Raw genomic sequence first — 18,858 nt, 5'->3', positions numbered from 1 at the left:
AATACATTCACTACATCTATGAGAGAAAAAAGAGATTTTTCCAATGGTTCGATAGCGCGATGTTCTGAAAAATAATCAAATGTACAATATAAAATTACATCGAACGAAAATCGCAAAATTAGACGATTTCGTAAAATTTAGAGGTTGCGTGTCCCTTGCTTAGTGCAAGTTTCCAAAAATTTCAATCGTGATATTAGGTATAATGAATCAGAATGTATCAGAATAGCGTGGTCTGGTACAAAAAACAATTACAGCTCCATAAATATATTTCAAGGTTAATTTCTTAAAAATTGAAATTTATTGAAATACAGAAAGAAAACATTTTTAAGAAGGATTATGGAAGTTTAGACATTTACAGGGCTTATGATAAATAAATATCGTTAGTTTATTTCTATATCTAATAATTTAAATGACATATTTATATATTTATATATATATATACATATCGATTTGGAGAAATGAGAAACGTGATTCTACATTTTTTTTAGCAATAAACCAATATATGCATAGTTGTAAGTATGATTTAATGTTTATAAGATTCAGACGACACAATATTAACAAGTTAGTGTATGTAGCACAGTTTTTAATTATTAGAGTGTTATAATATAAATTACCACAGCGGCAGCGTCAGAAATAATTTGCATAAGTATTAGTAAGCCGCAAATACGTGCGTATCTCTACCGGGGAAAGTTTACCGAGAAAATGACACGTTTTAATACTTGTGTATTCCACCAATACTTGCCACGAGTTATCCGATCATGTCCTATATCCACATGCTATATTTTCCTAATTTCATCGCCATTAAAACCATTGCGATATAAGCTTTTATGTAGGTTATTCGTAACAATGCGAAATTTGTGCTTAACAAATTTCAAACTTCGGAATAGGGAAATATCACGTTTATTTTTTATTTACAATTTTAAAGTAATAAAGGCCTATGAAATACTGTCCAGTAAAAATAATTTTTTTTGCTAATTATTAGTAGCATAAAAAAATAATAGGTACGAAGGTTTTTACGGTCACTGTAGTAAATTTGTTTCTTTTTTGGGTGATACCGTGTGTGTTGGATTTGTTCCGACGTTTCGGCTACCATTGCAGGAGCCATCTTCAGGTAAACTGAGTGTTTTTTTAAAAAACCGTGAAGATTACCCTAAAGATGGCTCCTGCAATGGTAGCCGAAACGTCGAAACAAATCCAACACACACGGTATCACCCAAAAAAGTAACAAATTGAGCATAAAAAATACTTTTCAATTTGTAATTTTACACTCCCGCAAAAACGGGGATTACATTGGCCACGCCCCTAATACGTCACGATTAATAGACAGAATAATATCACGAATCTTGACGTCACAACAACCAAGGCCAAACACGTCGTGTTTTTCTACGAACGTATTTTTATTGAATTTCTTTTTTACATTTATGTATGAAAACATTTCTCCACAATATCCATATTGATTTTGAAAATACAATTAATTATTCTAAATACATTTCATATATTTTTATCGGTATTGGTAGTATGTGATATGCTGACGCTTCAGCTTATTGTTTTGCGATGTGACACGTGATCTTTACGAAAGTCTAGATATTGTTAACAGATAATAACTTTGACGCAAAGTATCGATCATTCTTCTTGGTATTAGTTTTACTTACTTCTTTATTGACCAACGATTGCTTTCTTCTAAGCCGACATCTTCGAAACCGGTCGTGTTCCAGAAGATAAAGACTTAGGGGAAAGCGCTCGTTGGTTTATAAAAAAATATGTGAAAATGAGACTCACCAAGAAATAAATAAAAAATAATGTTATTTTTATTTATCACCCTACATCTCTGTATTCAGTATTATAAGTATCGAAAGGTTGTCGTAATTTGATCTGAAAATGAATGGTAGCTTTACAAAAGTATCGTTTTTTTTAAATAGATAATTATTGCTGAAATGTTTTCTAGAAATTTAACTCGGATACAGGGTATTGATTGTTATATAAAGATCTGTATATCCGACAGGACCTATAACAGGGCCACGGATAGTAGCGAGAAGCTCCATTCGGTAATCATAGAGAAGGGGAAAGGGACAAGACCACAGGATGTGTTCAGAAGATTGGTTAGGATATCCGCAGCAGCACGAAGGGGAGTCAACAATATTAAAAACAAATATTTTTTTTATTTAATTTACCATGACCATGGCTTCCAAAAAGAATTTCAAGACTTTTAAAAAGTTTTGTAATCATTTTGGCGAATTGATCATGTCCAATCAATTTATCCCCAGTCAGTGAAGAATTCACTTCCCTTTTTTTCTTAATCCAATAAAGTACACATTATGTAGTCCTGGATTACTTTCTTTCAGCACAAAGATGCTAAGGCTACCAGATTTCAGAGAGCTCCTTTGGGCAGCTTTTCTCGTTTGACAACGAGCAAATTTTCCGTGTATGTGGGCACCGCCAAGGAGACTTATGTAATATATATATATATATTTATGTACAGTGTTATTGTAACCAAGTAACCAATATTTAGTAAAAAATAATAAATGAAACATAAAATTTATTTTTTTTGCAATATAATCATATGAACAAAATAAATTACCAGAATATTGTGCGGACTTTGAAGGTTAAAGATCTGGGCATTACTTTTGTGAGTTTCCTGACATTTCATGATCAGATCGAATTTATTGTAGTTCATTAAATATATTAGGATTTGTCCTGCGTAGTGTACTGCCGGGGATTTTGGTAACACGTGAGTAAAGTAGTCGCCATATAAGAATGCCTACGCTAACACATCTTTCAACTAGCGGGCAGTAAACCTTCTAAGAATCATTTGCGATTCGTGGCTGCGGAGAAGACTCGAGAATAGTTCCATGATTTGGACAGTGTGAGTTAAAGTACCCACTCTCCTCTGGCGGAAAGGGTGGAGAAGAAATGTCTTCAAGGGAGTGCGGATATATCCATGACTTGATCTGACTGAGTTTCTCCAGGGTATGCGTCGTTACAACAGTTTAAAAACCAGAAGGGATGAGTATCTAACTACGCATTTTGACAACCCTGAAATTACACGGAGCATTCGTTTTTATGTAGCGTCAACATAGACTATTCAACATTCCAATATATAGAACCAACCTGCCGATGGTTATGCCTGCTGGAAAGACTACCTCTATTATATTACTTCGGATATTTATATTTTTTTTATATTCTCTTGTTTTTTTTTAAACATTTTCTAAAGATATTATATGTACCAACCTACCTATGTTTTTTTTTATATAATACATAAATTAAATTTTATTGACTTTTTTAAATACATGAATAATTAAGATGTAATATTTTGTATTGTAATAACTAAATTTGAAATAAACATTTACCAAAAAAATTAACCGATGTCAAATAGTTTTCTAAGACATCTAAGCTTTACTGACAGAATGCATTAAGTCATTAAAACGAGTTGCGGGATAATCGCATTTAAAGCTTTTTTATTCATTCAACGCATTATTTCTCGCACGCATAAGCCTCGACATATAGCATTATCATGATTTAAAAACAATAATATTATTGAGAATAATATATAATCATAGACACTTTAACAGATTTTTTTAATTTTTTTTTTAACGTTTTGGTTTAAATATTAATGGAAACAAAACTAAACTTATGGTTTTTAGCCGAGAGAGTCATCAAAATGTAAATCTCCAACTTGGTAGTGTCAATATTGAGAGAGTGAAACAATTCAGGTACTTGCGCAGTATCATCACTGAAAATCTAGACCCCGACATTGAGATTAAATGCAGAATAGTAGCAGCCCGAACAGCATTTAACAAAATGAAAAATCTTCTTTGTGACGATAATATAAACCTTAAGCTGAGACAACTAATGGTCAAATGTTATATATGGTCTGGTCTGTCTGTCTTACTGTGCGTTGTAGAGCCGTGGACTCTTAAAGTTACTATTATAAACCGCCTTGAAGCATTTGAAATGTGGATCCACCGTAGAATGTTAAGAATATATTGGACCGATATGATAACCTACAATGATGTATTACATAAAGCCAATACTAATAGAGAACTATTCACCCCTGTTAAGCTCCGTAAGATTTCATATTTTGGTCATGTGTTGGTGTTGAAAGGTTATAAATTTGTCATACTTCAGCTTGTCATAAAGGGGAAGATCGAGGGACGTAGAGGGGTCGGAATAAAACAGCTTTCCTAGATTCGAAACATCCGAGCATGGACCAGGATTAGAACTGTGGAGGAGCTGTTTCGCACTGCTCGGGATAGGGAAAAATTCTCCCAAGTGGTCGTCAACGTCGGGGGGACCTGACATGATACGCGAAGAAGAAGAATTAATTTAATTTTTTAATTTTTAATTTTATTTGATTTGAAATTGATTTATTAACCCATACGGATTATTACATTCATTTTACAAAAATAACATTCATTTTTTATTTATATTCTGTTGTTGAACTACACTGGCTACGTTTTCCACAGAGGGTCGAATACAAACTCTGTTGGCTTATGTATAAGTCACTGCACAACTCTGCTCCGGAATATCTAAGGTAACTATGCATTCCAGATGAACTAGCTGACAGGCGTCTCACGCTTAGATCAGCTACGTCTACGGCGAGAGGAAAAGTTATTATACCTCTACGCAAATAGCGCACTAAATTTAGTGAACGCGCATTTGCGGTCGCAGGCCCTATGGCATGGAATGCTCTCCCAGCAGAGGTGCGAGGCTGTGAAAGTGAAGTGATGTTTCGGAAAAAACTTAAAACCCACTTGTTTTATAAATCATTTGAATAAATCCGTAGCATGTGACAACAAAATAAATTGTTTTAATTAAATTACAAATTTAAAAGCTTTAATTAAATTAATTTAACAATAGAATCACTATGTAAAGCGCCCTTGAGGTATTTTATTACGAAAATGGCGCTACATAAGTTATCCATAATAATAATAATAATGATAATTATATTTTTAAAACCTTTTAAAAAGTTTGTTTGAGTCTTTTGTTTAGTTTTGTCTTGTAGTTTATTGTTTAATTTCAGTCCATGGTTTATTAGTCTCGACTGTCCTTGTCTCCTTTTAGAAGGTTGGATATGATATTTTTCTGATATTCTCGTATTGTGTTCATGTTTACTACAATTTTTTTTCCAGTTTTAGTTCTTTGTCTACAATAATATCAGTGGCTAACTGAAAAAATTCATTCAGATTTAATTGTTTAGTTGTTTTTTAAAGTTCTTTAGTTGGTGTTAGATAAGGGAGGTCATATACTAGCTTCAATCTTTTATTTTGCTGTCGTTGTATTCTGTTTATGTCATTTTGGTTTCCTGTTCCCCATAGTTGTTGCATATAACATATTTTAGATTTGACATAGGCTTCATACATATTTTTTTTTCCGTATTCGGAAATTTTTGAAAAAAGACTCGATAATGTTGCTATTTTGCTAATTAAATTATTGATGTGAGCTGTCCATGGCAATTGTCTGTCTATTGTTACTCCTAAATATTTAACATGTTCAATTTCAATTAGTCGTTCTTCGTTTAGGCAAGCATCTATTTTACGTCATTTTTTTTCTAGATTCAAAATTTATGATATAACTTTTTTTTTCATTAAGTGTAAGTAAGTTTGTATTTGTCCATTTAGTCAACATAGTTAGGTCATCGTTTATGTATTTGTTAGTAAATATGTCAGTTTGATTTTTGTAAAATAGTCCTATGTGGTCGGCATGCATATTTTTTTCCCTTTAAAATTGTACAGTGATAAGTCATAATAGTTTCTTGTGGTACTCCAAAATTTACTGTTTGTGTTTCGCTTTTTTTTCGTTGACATATGTATACTGCTTCCGGTTTGCTAAGTATAATTTTAGTAGTTTATATTCTTGAAATTTTACTCCAATATCATTTAATTTTACAAAATGTATTACTCTCGGATTCATCAACTATACATTACCACCTTATATTTTATTCTAGTAACGCTGTGCCTCTCCAAAGAGGGACTAAGCTCTTGTGCTTGAAGGGGGACTTTCATAGAAGATTTATTTATTATACTTAATTGACGTAATATATTTTTTAAATTTTTATTTGTACATTTAATTGATTTATTTACACTTTTTTCAGTTGTTTATATCCTCAATTTTTTAAATATCCGTTATTACAATGCAATATTACGATGTAATATCGGCTATTACAATGTTTAATTCCTCAATATTTAAAATGTTGTTTGAATTGCTCGGTGTTGCACTTTGGTATTCTGAAATCATTTTGGAATCTTGCATTTAGTTTTACATTTTGATTTTATTTTGTTACTTTTGTCTTTTTTTTATTTAAAAAAAATAGTTTTTACATTTTCTAATTGAAATTTAGAAAATATTGTTTTTTCTAGAAAATGTTTTTTTTTAGAATTACTTGAACCATAAAATTGTTCTTCGTACTATTCTTACAGAGTTCATTATGTTGCTGTATGTTCCTCTCTATCCAACAATGCCATACCGGAGTAGTGATCGAACAATGGCATAATACACTATTTTTGAGTCATCGATACCTAAAATGTTTCTATGATGAAGAGAGTAAATTGGAACCATAACTATGTAAGTCTGAGAATAATAATTCTTCGGGATCGTAAAACAACGACGGACGAGATAAACATGCGACATTGACTTTCTTTTATATTTGGTATTGAAAAAGTTATGTAAAGGTATTTTTTTTTAGGTTTGAAAAAAAAAATGGTGCTTTTGTACTTATCAAGTTATCATAAATATATACATTTATGTATGTGTATATTAATGTTTTTCCCTTTTAAAAAAATGTTTTTATTTTTACATCTAAGCATGTTTTTCATTCTTCATTTTAATTCTTAACTATTAATTACTTTGACAAATTTTCTTCATTTTTTTACTTTAATTTTAATTTTTAAACAACTTCTATTTACGTTTGTTTTCCTTCTTTTTTCTGTACATTAATTAATAACCTTACATATAATTATTATATAATATGGAAACTTCACTGGTCCATTAGGGTTAAGTCTAACTGTGTAAAATATAAAACTATGTAACTGTACTGTATGTTTCCTAAATAAAATAAAATAAAGTGTAAAAAAAAAAATAATCGCGTAAAGTTGAAGAAAATCACATGCGTCGTTGTTCTGCGATCCCGACGAATTGAGCAAATAATAAACTTAGTTGTCAGTCGACAAAATGTAAATTTAGGAAATAAATTCAACCTAAACTAAATGTATTTAGTTTAATGGCATTCAAATACAGGATTTGCAATGGATTGGAATAAATAAAATGAGAAAACTTTCTCTCGTCCAACCAACATCCAACGAGTTATTCTGCAAACAAAATATTCACAATATAATATTTTTATTTAAATATTCTGACCTGAATTTACAATTCAAATATAGGCGTAGTTTAAAATAACTTTTCAATGTCCAGGCGAATACAAATACAGTTACGTGTGTAAAATAAAACCAGAGCCCTGGACAAGTGCTTTCGACTCGACGCCGACGGCTGCTCTCAGGTAAAAGTCGCGAATAAGGAAATCGAGTGGAGATAAATCCGCCTCGTTGTGTCATGATTGACGTGTTCGCCTACCATTCTCGAGGTTCCGGGTTCGATTCCTGGCAGGGTGGACGTGAAATATTGATATCAGAGGTTTTTTGAACTGCAACATTTTATTGTTCCTGGACCGGCACCTGAAGCGTAAGACCGGTCGCCTTACCTTCGTGTAACAGATGATCGAACTATGCAGCAAATGCTTTAACCATACAGTTCCCTATGCACCACTGGGTGCGGGAAAGGGGATTATGATGATGAAAAACGAGTAAATATATCGTTGAAATAAGAATGAAATAAGTTCGTATTGTCGTTATAATGAAAAAATATGTAACATACGAACCGTAACATACGAACCGGAAATCGATTCCGGAGACAAGTTTCTTAGCCGTTGTTTCACCACGAGCTCATCAAATTACTTCATTTGACCGATATTACAGCAGCGATAAAGAAACTCTTCGAGAAGGGAATATTTAGTCTAAACATTTACAGATCATATGACCTATCATTGCTTAAGATTTGGACACTCAAAATATTGTAATGCATACTTCATGTAATACATTTGAGCGGACTTTGAGCTGATTTAAGCCAAATAAGGCACATTCCACACGTATCGTCTCAATCCAAAGGGTACCGTAAAATTGGGGTCGGTGGATACAATTTTCGATTTATTTATTAGTATCTATTCGCAGTTAAACATTTTGCAAAAATAAATCAAGTGAAGATTAGTCGGCCTCATGGTGTAGGTTAGTGCGTTTACCAGCCTTTGATAAAATCATCAGTGTGGCCATATATGAAGCAAATTGTAATTATTTATTTATTTATTTACATACATAAGTTTATTGTACATTATTTGAGACATAAGTCCCATGGGACTAAAAGTTCTGTGTTGAAATGGGACTAGCAATTAGTTGACACAGATACATGAGTATATCACTACAAATATAGGATCAGAAACATTTTTTTTTTTCAAATGCACATATGGCATATCAATATGGTAAACAGTAAACTCAAATATTCGGAAAATCATCAAAGAGTTTCCTACTCAAATCCCCCCCCACTAAAGAAAATCCAGTCCTTAACTACTTTCTTAAAAATAGTTTTTGTCCTTGAGAGCTTAATACGCTCTTCCAAAATATTGAACACTCTCGGTGCGATAAATGAGAAATGTCTCGATTGCTTGCAAACAATTTAAATCCTCAAATTTCTTTCTTCTCTACCCCGCGATAAGATTCACAATTGCACCCAAGGAAGCTATAGAAATTTTAGAGCATCGCTGTAAAAAGTTAATACGAGTCCAGGGAGTCTACGTCGAAAAATATGGGTCACTTCGAAATAGGTCGGGGGTCGAGCGTATCAATCAATCGGGTTGTGGTCCCGTGGCAAGTGTTGCGGACTCACGGACCAGAGGTCCAAGATTTGAACCCTGCTCTACCCCAACTAGACTCCAATTTTATAATATTGAGTTAACTACATTGTGAACAGTCTCAAAATTGAAATGTTTGGGTAAATCATCAGAACGAAAACATTAATAAAAAAATAATACAAACAAACCCTCGTATTCTACAAACGGTCGCTGAGACGCTACGATTGGAGTGCACTATGCTTCATTGGGTGCAGGAACTGCACGAGTGAATGGTAATCAGATAGCTGTATGGGATATGACGACATGCTCGTACTTGGGTAAAACGTTTGTAGAGTTGACACAAGATGTGAACGTTGATTCGGTTGCAGATAAGGGTATTTCAGGTTCTTTAGAGAAAATACGGTTTTGTGCCACAAATTTAACAAGTCTAAAATTATCTTACCTAAGCTTTACGGTTTACATTATTATTATAACATTAGTAGCAATCGATATCAGGGTCTGTATTCTAATGGGATGTTCAAATGTATCTTCAATTTTCTCTACAAAGTCAAATTAAGTTTTCTGTATGAAAAATAAAACACGTTTAATTTTTTTTTCTAAACATGTTCAATTACAGGTTACCGACGAAGATACTTTGAATTTTTGTACAAATGTACACATTTCATACATAATAACATCGATGTTAGTTTATACCGTCTCGATATGCACCGATAAAGATAGCGTTTGTAATCGCGGCCCAGATACTCGTACTCGTATGAGGTATATCATAACAAAAATGTATCTCTTTTTCTTCCATATTTTAGATAAATGAAAAATTCGTAGCTGCTAGCATTTAAAAAGTACTGTATTTAAATTTCATTACATTAATTGATAAACTAGGTTACAAAATTCGATACACGTTTTGATAAGATAAAGGTTCAGAGAGTTCTTTATCTATAAAAAAGACGAAGAATATTTTTAAGAAGGGAATATAAAAGATTTGTCATTTATAGGGTTTACGATATGTCATTGGCCGGTTTAATATATTATTTTACACACCGTATAAAATCAATTATTCTGCCTATTTTCATATTTCTGTAATTATTCCATCTGTCGACTTTTATGCAGTAAAATAACTTAAAATTTTATTAATGTGGGTGAAATTTATTTGGCTGAGCAGTTTTTATATTTATTTGAGGGGTAACTAGTAGGTGAAACAATTTAGCCAGATGAATCTCACCCATATCAATAAAGGTAGAAGTCCATAAGAACTATGCTTTGGGATTCACGTATTTTATTTTCTGCAATTTTACTGGACAATGTAGTATTAAAATATTCAAACTTACTGTATATCCAATCGAAAATAAAATAAAAACATTTGAAAATATCACTTAGATAACTATTTTATTAAAATGTATCCTAAAAAATCTTTTGTAGTATTTTTTAATGATGGTAAGTTACCAATATATGATAATGATTATTAAATGCTTACATTTAATTAGCTATGCATTTATAATCAAGAAGTTTTAGTATTTTTTGTTGTTATTTTTATATTAGTATAGAACTACTCGTACTTTAAAACATAAAAACCTCCACCTTAGAACAGGAGGCTGAGCACGCTAGAACAGGCTGAGGCATGTTTGATTTATTCCCTGGTATTAAATATGTATACTTATTTATGCATTGAATTTATAAAATAAAGTAAATAAATAAATGATCTCCCTGGGTTTAGACAAAGAAGATTCTAAGAATAGCTACAGGCAATATAGGTTTATCCAACACGTGTTTTTTCTTTTATTTTTTTGCGTTGTTGCGAACGAAATATATAAACGCCTGTGGTCTAAAAAGGGCGACAAAAAATTGTAAATATTTAGAAATAAATCGTGCGGACGAAGGTCGCTTAGTTTGACAACAGCTGAGGGCAAACATAAAACGCAGAACATTATTTGATATGACGCGACGGACAAATACTAATTTATTACGATACTACTTGATCGTGAAAAAAACAATCGATATTCTTGACATGGCTAACATAATGGCCGCCGACCGCGACGTTGCATGTTTGTAGTGGAAAATTTTCCATGAAAACTTTAATGTTTTTGTTCGATTATATCCGAGCGGGCGATGGACAAGTTTTATGTATTCACATAGTTAACTATTAAGGCTCGCGTAAGCCTATTTAATAAAACATTAATAGATTTAATTTTCCTACTGACATTTATTGGCGGAACTGCATTTTTATTATTATATTTGAAACATTAATGTACGAGTATATACAGGGGTTCTTTAAACTCTGTCACATCCGAAACCACGATGATCAGTATGAGCAAGAATACATATTGGCACATTAAAATAAATTTTTAGAACGACTAAAATCTTAAAAAATAAAGTATAGAAAAAAAACAAATGGTTGGTTACTTCTGCAGGGGCGAAACGATGAGGGGAGAGGGGGAAGTCTAACACACCGTCAACCGCACGGCTGCGCCCCCCTCGCTTGTTCCCGCAGAAGTAAGCAACCATTTGTGTTTTTCAAATATTTTATTTTTAAAAAAAATCTTGGTTCTAAATATATATTTTTAATGTGCTTATATGTCTTCTTGCCTATACTGATCATCGTGGTTTCGGATGTGACAGGGTTTAAAGAACACCCTGTATATCATTCGATTAGCAGTAATCCAATTTAGCATTGGCAAAGAGAGGAGTGGGAAAATATATCGGGTACCTATTATTAACACATTTTAAGAAGTACCTAACTACGTTGTCAACATTCATAAAATGGTCAAGTAGCCAATCACAGATAGAGGTATTGACTGCTGGAGAAAAAAATCCATATTTTTTTAGAACTAAGAAAAAAGGTGTGAAAACCAAAGCGGAGATTTAAAAAGTCTAAATCTTCTAACAACTATAATTGCGTCAAAATAACACAATTTTTTTTTGATACCAGTACCTTCAGTGTTTAAAAAAAGAAGTCTCACTGTGAGTGACATTATTTTTTCTGTGTTACGAAAATTTTCATGTTTGTGTCTTGTGTCTTCATGTTAGGTTTTTATTACATAATATACTCGTATTTCATAATCTCATACGATTCACAAAGTTTTTTTAACTCATGAAAGTATAATATAAAACTTTATAATATAAGTGACTAAATATTAAACGGGAAGCTTAAATATTTTATCGATAATATATAAAAATCTATCAGAACTATGTGATTTATTTAAAGTTTGGACTTGTGCAGTAACAGAGAGAGACGGTGACTAACACTACTTTTGGTGCTAGTTCGAAACAGCTTTTAAAATGTTTGTGTATCATCCGAGGATGTCAACAATCGTATATCTTTAATATTTAATCCTTATTACTAATATTACGAATCATGTCGCGCTACAGTCATAGGCAGTAGATAACCAACCCAATCAAATCAAAATAATTTTAAATAATGACTAAAGAGATTAGCTGAAATCGATCAAGCTCTGAATTAGCGTCTAAAGTTTGTATTTATGGGACGATTGTTTCTGAAAATGGCGTCAGAAAGCGAATAGCAAGTGACTGACGCAAAAATATAAATAACAAAACATTAACTAAACATTTATGTTAAATTTAAACTAATTGAATTTATTAATAAAATGTATATGAACATATAAATTAATATAGCTACGTTTTTTTAATGTTTCCTTGGTCTATGCATAGAAATTCAAAGGTATCGGAGGGGGTTAAGAATTATTTAGAGATCGGCACACGCGTGTTATTTGCGTTTTCAGAGACAAAATTAACTCGCCAGTGACGAAAATAAACGTGTAAATTCAGCACAAATATAAAGCGCGATAAATATTACGAATACACGTTCACACATTTATGAATTTAAAGTGGTGACGAAGGTAGGTACAGTAATAAATTCGGGATCACAGGTTGACTCTCCCTAATAGCGCCTTTCGCCGTTGCTCGCTATATGCAGTTGCGCATTTTTCGTGGCTGTTCCTAGAATCTGCGGAATGCAAAACTCTAACTAAATAGACAAAAGCTCAATTTCACGAATTCGTAATGACCAAGGACGCGATGAAATGTTGATCGTTCACCGTCCACCTTACCATAATGCACGCTCGCGGATAATAAGTGTTCGCGTCCCCTATCAAACTGCCTCGCGGACTCTGACTAATGGCACAAATTTTCCGAACAATTCATTGTTGGAGAGAAACTAGTATGCGCGAAATGATCGAATCGTCCGATCCGTTTCCAGGATACTTATTATGGAATATGATTCATGGCAAATACCGATCGAATTCCTCAAATAATCGTCGAGTGCATACGAAGAGTAGTACCCGCCGGGTTGCGGAAAAAAAATTCTGACGAAGTTTGTCAAACACCTTTTTGGCATAGTTTGAATTCGAATCAGTTTTTTTACGAACAGTTTATTTAGATTTTAATTCGTGTAAAAATGCGCCGCAAAAACAAACAGAATCGTATTTCAGATATTGCCCCCGTCTAAAGTGAAACAAGACTAAATAATATGTCAAACTGAGAAAAACGTCTATGGATATTTTGACATTCGAATTGAATCGTCAATATAATTAATTGACACGGGTACTTATTAACGTGTGAATGCATTCTTGTATAATCATACAAAATGAATAAACGTTCAATATTGAAACTGGTTTTTAATATCAGCGGCTTTTGGGAAATAAAATATGAGACAAATGACCATTACAAACTTAATCGGAATGGCTACCATTACATTCGAAGAAAACCCCGAGGTCATTCGTGGAAAATCTCCAAATCAATAGGAATAATTTGATGATATATCAGATCAGCAGTTAAAGGGTAGTAGGCAGTATGGCTTCATTTGATGAAACGTTAAAGTATTAGAAATACGTCGTGGGGGAAACCTAAGGAAAGACAAACATTCTTATTTTTCAATTGCTTATAACGGCGTACGAGGATACGAGAATAGCATCATAGATAATATAATATACATTTACATACGTATCTACTATCTACTCTCCCTCCACTGACGTGTGTTGTTGAGCGCTCAAATGACAGTGAAATACTTTAAATATTTTCGTTACAACACGTGAAAATCGGATAGTGGAAAAACAAAAAAAAATGAACGTCATAGGTGTATTAGAGATAAAATATTAGTATAAAAATTGATGCCACTAATTTAATTCGTATTTTCTTAAATACACTAGATGTCGTTTTTAATAAAAAGTGAAAATATTATTTACCGACGTCTAACTAAATCTGCAATTTACAGAAGTGTTAATCAATTATAACACGCGCTACGTAAAGTAGATTTTCAATTATTACCCAATTATAAAATATAATTTGCATTTCTCTCAACAAATTAAATTTTGGAAATAGATATCCCATATTTATATATTTTAACACATACATAAATCAAATTTGACGGGTTTTGAATTCGACAAAAAAAAAACTAATAAAGCATCCTCAATCACCTTTTATTGGTTCTAAGTCTATGTGATATTTCCTAAATTTGAACCATAAAAATGTAGAACGGTAGCTTTTTCAAATAAAATATAAATAAATAAAACACATATTATAAAGTCTATGAACACTTGGCTTTGAAAGTTTTTCTTATAATTAAATAATATAGTAAGCTAGAATTTGGATAGATAACGCATACTTTTGCGAAATATCTGCTTCCCAGCAGATCGAATAGTATATTTATTTTTAAACAATTTGTCCGTTCGAGATACAAAACACGTTTGTCATTTTTGTACGTGCCCGATACAAGCGGAAAACGAAGACCACGCATGTTCGTTAATTTGCACAAGGATACCTACATACATACGTACATAAATATGATCAAAATCGTGTTTGGCACGTTGCAAAATATTTTGAGAGTTAGCCTCCTAGATTTAGCACTTGGCCAATTTAAGTGCTGTGCAAATGTTTTTTTTAACGGTAAAATGTATGCACACACTTTTTCCAATATCTTTAAAGTTCAGCGAGACACGCCTACACACGACAACTGGCATAATATTATGATAACACGTATCGCAATTTATTCGGACCCTAACCTAACATCGAGCGGCGAACAAACACAACTACACGAGTCGAGTCCATGTATATACACGTAGAATATCTAGTATGCATAAGTGTTATACTACCAAACATCGTTATACTACCTATAAAGTTGTAGAGCGTAGGCAGTAGGCACGACTTCCGACGCTTGAACTCGATCGCGGATCGCGGATCGCGGATCACACCACCTTCTCGGTTGAAAACATCACCGATAACATATGATTTGGTGAATTATCGTTCATTAGTCATCGAAAAACATGTTTATATGTACATGAAAACATGACATAGCGACGTAGGCGTCAAACATAGACGCGTATGCACAAAAAAAGTACTGAAAGTTCTCAAAGAGCTATTCAAATGGGTAGAGTAAATTTTGTATTATGAATTTAATTTTTAATTATTTACTCAGAAATAATGCAACATTGTTCGTCAATCATCAGATCATCACAGAACTAACTATAGCTTCCTGGCACCCTTACCCAGTACGATACGCCTTGCAAATTTTAATCAAGACCTGGATTATTTGAGTGAAAAATTGGTCTGTTCTGTCAAACAACTACAAGAAATGAAACTTTTTATTATTTACCCTGTATTGCAATTGTATTTATTACACCTTTGTTTACGTTTTTGGGTAAAATTCAGCGTAAAATCTATTAAAATCGGTCGCAGTCCGTCAACATGGACTACCTTTGAATATTAGTGAGGAAAAGAGCAAATATTATACGATACATTATTGCAATTTTTAATATAAACAAAATACGTATTGATTATAAATATGACATAACATTACGTTCAAATAGTGGACTTATTGCTATATAGTTGACCGCTGTTATTTGTTATTTTAATTAAATTTATAGATTATATTTTAATTTGTTTACACTAGACAAAGTGGTACATATACATTGAAAAATATGTTATTCTAATGCGAGAAAATGAAATACTTATGTCAACTGAAAACAAATAAAACACCTAAACCAACAAAATTCCATTTGAACGATTTTGTATTTAAAGTGGTTCATTAAAATGTAAAATACGACTGGAGAGTTTTGCAAGACGACCGAACAAGCTAAACCTACATTTAACAAGTGAAAGGCTTTTAATTTTGCATCACGGGTTATGAAGGTTTTTAAAATTTTGCACAAAACAATGAAGGTGTGAGTTATATTAATTAGGTACTCGTATGTTAAAAACGCGAGTTAGCTATAAGCATAGAATAATAGGATCATTGTTTCAATTACTTTTCACTGATTTATTTATTCATTTTTTTCACATTACAAACAATAATTAGCAATAAAAATAATAGGACCTCACTGGGGTTACCCGTACCGAGAACACTTGACAATATACTTTTTTACATGTGAAAATATATGAAGAGAGAAATAACACAATGTTAATACAGTTTTAAACACTAAGTATTTATGTTTATATTTAATTTCTGTATACCTCTATAGTATTTGACAAAAAAGTTGTTTTAATCGAACGGATTCATTGCATAATATTCTTCAATAATAGTTACAATTCGACAGAATCAAAGCATAATTAAAAAGCCAAACAAATTTATGACAAATAACGTCATTTTTGTATAGACATGTCAAAGATTACGTCATTGGAGATAAAAATATTTTTGTGGAATTAATAATCAACCAAATAAAAAATGACAAATTAATGGTTTTGTCAAATTGGTAAAGGTGTTTTTTTTATGGCAAACGGTTATAGCAAACGGTATAGCACTCGGTTTTTATGGCAAACAGATTACAGTTGATATTTCTCTGTTGAGACAATTTTAAAATATTGTATTTAGGCCTATATAGGTACGTAAATACAGCTTTATAAAACAATTAAAACGTAAGTAAACTATTCATTTTGTTCAAAACAAACCTAAGAATAATTATAGAGAAATAATATTTCAATAAATATACGAGTTTTGTATTACCTGACTTGAGGAAATCCGTACTTTATTCACGTAAAACTATATAAAGTGTCGTTTGACTACTATAATGTTATTCCATCAGATCACTAAATTAATGTATTTTTGATGGACACCATTTAAACATTTTGCTAAAATCACGAAGCGAACGAATCAAAACCACAGTTATCTTAATTCCAATACACTTTCACAAGTAAGCAATACTTGTAACAAATCGATTCGTCTCTTGACACACACATATAGGGCGATTATATTTCGTGCACGCGCGTTCACTTTGCTGGCAGGCTGCCGACTGAAATTTAAAATTCACCGAAGCACAGAAGAGAGACGAGAGACTACGTAGCGACAACCACGCACTTAGGAGTTCGGAGGAACACTGAAGAGTGAAGAGTGGAGGGAGACCCGAGTATCGAAGCTAAAGAACGAATAAACTTCGGTCGGAAAATTCACCTAAACAACCTGCGCGCGTCGAGCGGCGCAAGCGGAGGAAAAAGGAAACAGAAAAGAAAAACTTTTCATTCAATACTCGGCTGACTAACGTGTTATTTATTAATTTATTTTACAATGGCCGTGTCCACAGGAAAATCTTTGGAATATTCCAACGAAATTCGCATGGAAAGTTAAACAGCCTTATTTATCGAATAGAAGGATATTTTCCCGCGGAAAACTCGCGGAATTTTCGTTAGAACGCTATTTGATTAACAAAGAAAAATGCCGTATTATTTTATTTCAATAAAATACTTACCGGCGTACGGCGACCATAACCATAAGAGATCATTTTAATATTGTTTTTTTTTATATTATGGAAAATTGAGTAACAAAATGTTTTAAATAATAATTTATTTATTTATTTTTATTTGGGAAAAAACAACAGTTTTTACATATATTGTATGCAAAAAATAAGAATGCATATAAACGAAAATTAGAAAAACAGTCAATAAAATTTTTCCACAGTGGTGTAAGCTATTGATTAAGTACATTATCGATATCAAAATAAAAGCAATTAACAATTGTTAGGCACTAAGAAGTTGCAAATAAAATAAAAATACATATACTTATATACAGTTATAAAAATAAAGTAAATAGAAACAAGACAAATTTAAATTTAAAGAATAAGAAAAGAAAAAGTTATATAAAAATAATGTAAAAGGTACAAAAATATAATAATGAACATACGAGTGCATACATAATTACTGACATCGTAAAAATAAACGGGTGTACTGTCTATAAGGAATCTTCTATATTTCATATAGGAGAGATGAAAAATGTCTGCGTGACCGGAGAGAACAGTATTATAATAATGACATGCTCTAAAATAAAAGTCGATTTTCCTTGAGTTAGTCCTAGGTACTGGCAAATTAAATGTAGGAGTCTTGTTCTGTTGGGTACAAGATATTTATATTTTTCATATTTTAAAATAGATGTATAAAGTGGCCCAGTTAGTTAGACGTCCAACTGTGAAAGTGGCATCGCGGGTTCGATTCTCGCCAGTTGCAAGGAAAATCCAAAAGAGTTTTTTTCTTCATTCAGGGTATTGTGCTGTGTTATTCATAACTTCTTTAGATATCCTTTCTTTTCTACCTTCTAACAAGCCTCTTAAATAGAGGTTTAGCGGATTTTTTACTTTAAAAAAAGGTAATTGATAATAATATACTCAAAACTGTAAACGGCCTTATGTGAGTTTTAATTATTATATTTTAAATATTTAAAGCATCAATGATCAAACATTTAAAAATAATCGGTCCTGTATAATAATTCTGGGATTTTCTTTGAGAGCCCGCATCACAAATGGCGAGGTTCTTAGTAGGATCGAAGGAAGGAGGCACCTGCTTAAACCTTTTCTTGGCAATGCATCTTATAGGATACATAATATGTTTTTTTTTTATGAACTGAAACACGAGTAAAACAGCATTCACTTAAAACTGCTTTGCCATATTACGCATTATTAACTGAATTATTACAATTTATAATAAACTATGATTAAAACAACAATAAAAAAATAGGTGGGTAAGTCTTTTCAGCC

General features: G+C 32.1%; 1 protein-coding gene across 2 annotated transcripts in view; it reads right to left on the bottom strand.

Annotated features, from left to right (window-relative positions):
- The window catches only part of Ip6k (Inositol hexakisphosphate kinase), a 154,590-nt gene that overhangs the window by 32,024 nt on the left and 103,708 nt on the right, over positions 1-18,858 (bottom strand). The window contains exon 1 of one of the 2 annotated variants that reach the window (XM_088229289.1): positions 16,842-17,213. The exons of the other annotated variant lie outside the window; for it this stretch is intronic. The gene's annotated coding sequence lies outside the window, so the exon portion shown is untranslated. Of the gene's footprint in view, positions 1-16,841; positions 17,214-18,858 lie in introns of those variants that run through there. 2 annotated transcript variants of the gene reach the window in all.

The sequence above is a fragment of the Micrasema longulum genome, unplaced genomic scaffold (assembly GCF_059751315.1).
Source record: "Micrasema longulum isolate JH-2025_06_02 unplaced genomic scaffold, ASM5975131v1 h1tg000049l, whole genome shotgun sequence".
Taxonomy (NCBI): domain Eukaryota; kingdom Metazoa; phylum Arthropoda; class Insecta; order Trichoptera; family Brachycentridae; genus Micrasema; species Micrasema longulum.
This window is presented reverse-complemented; position numbering and strand designations above follow the sequence as displayed.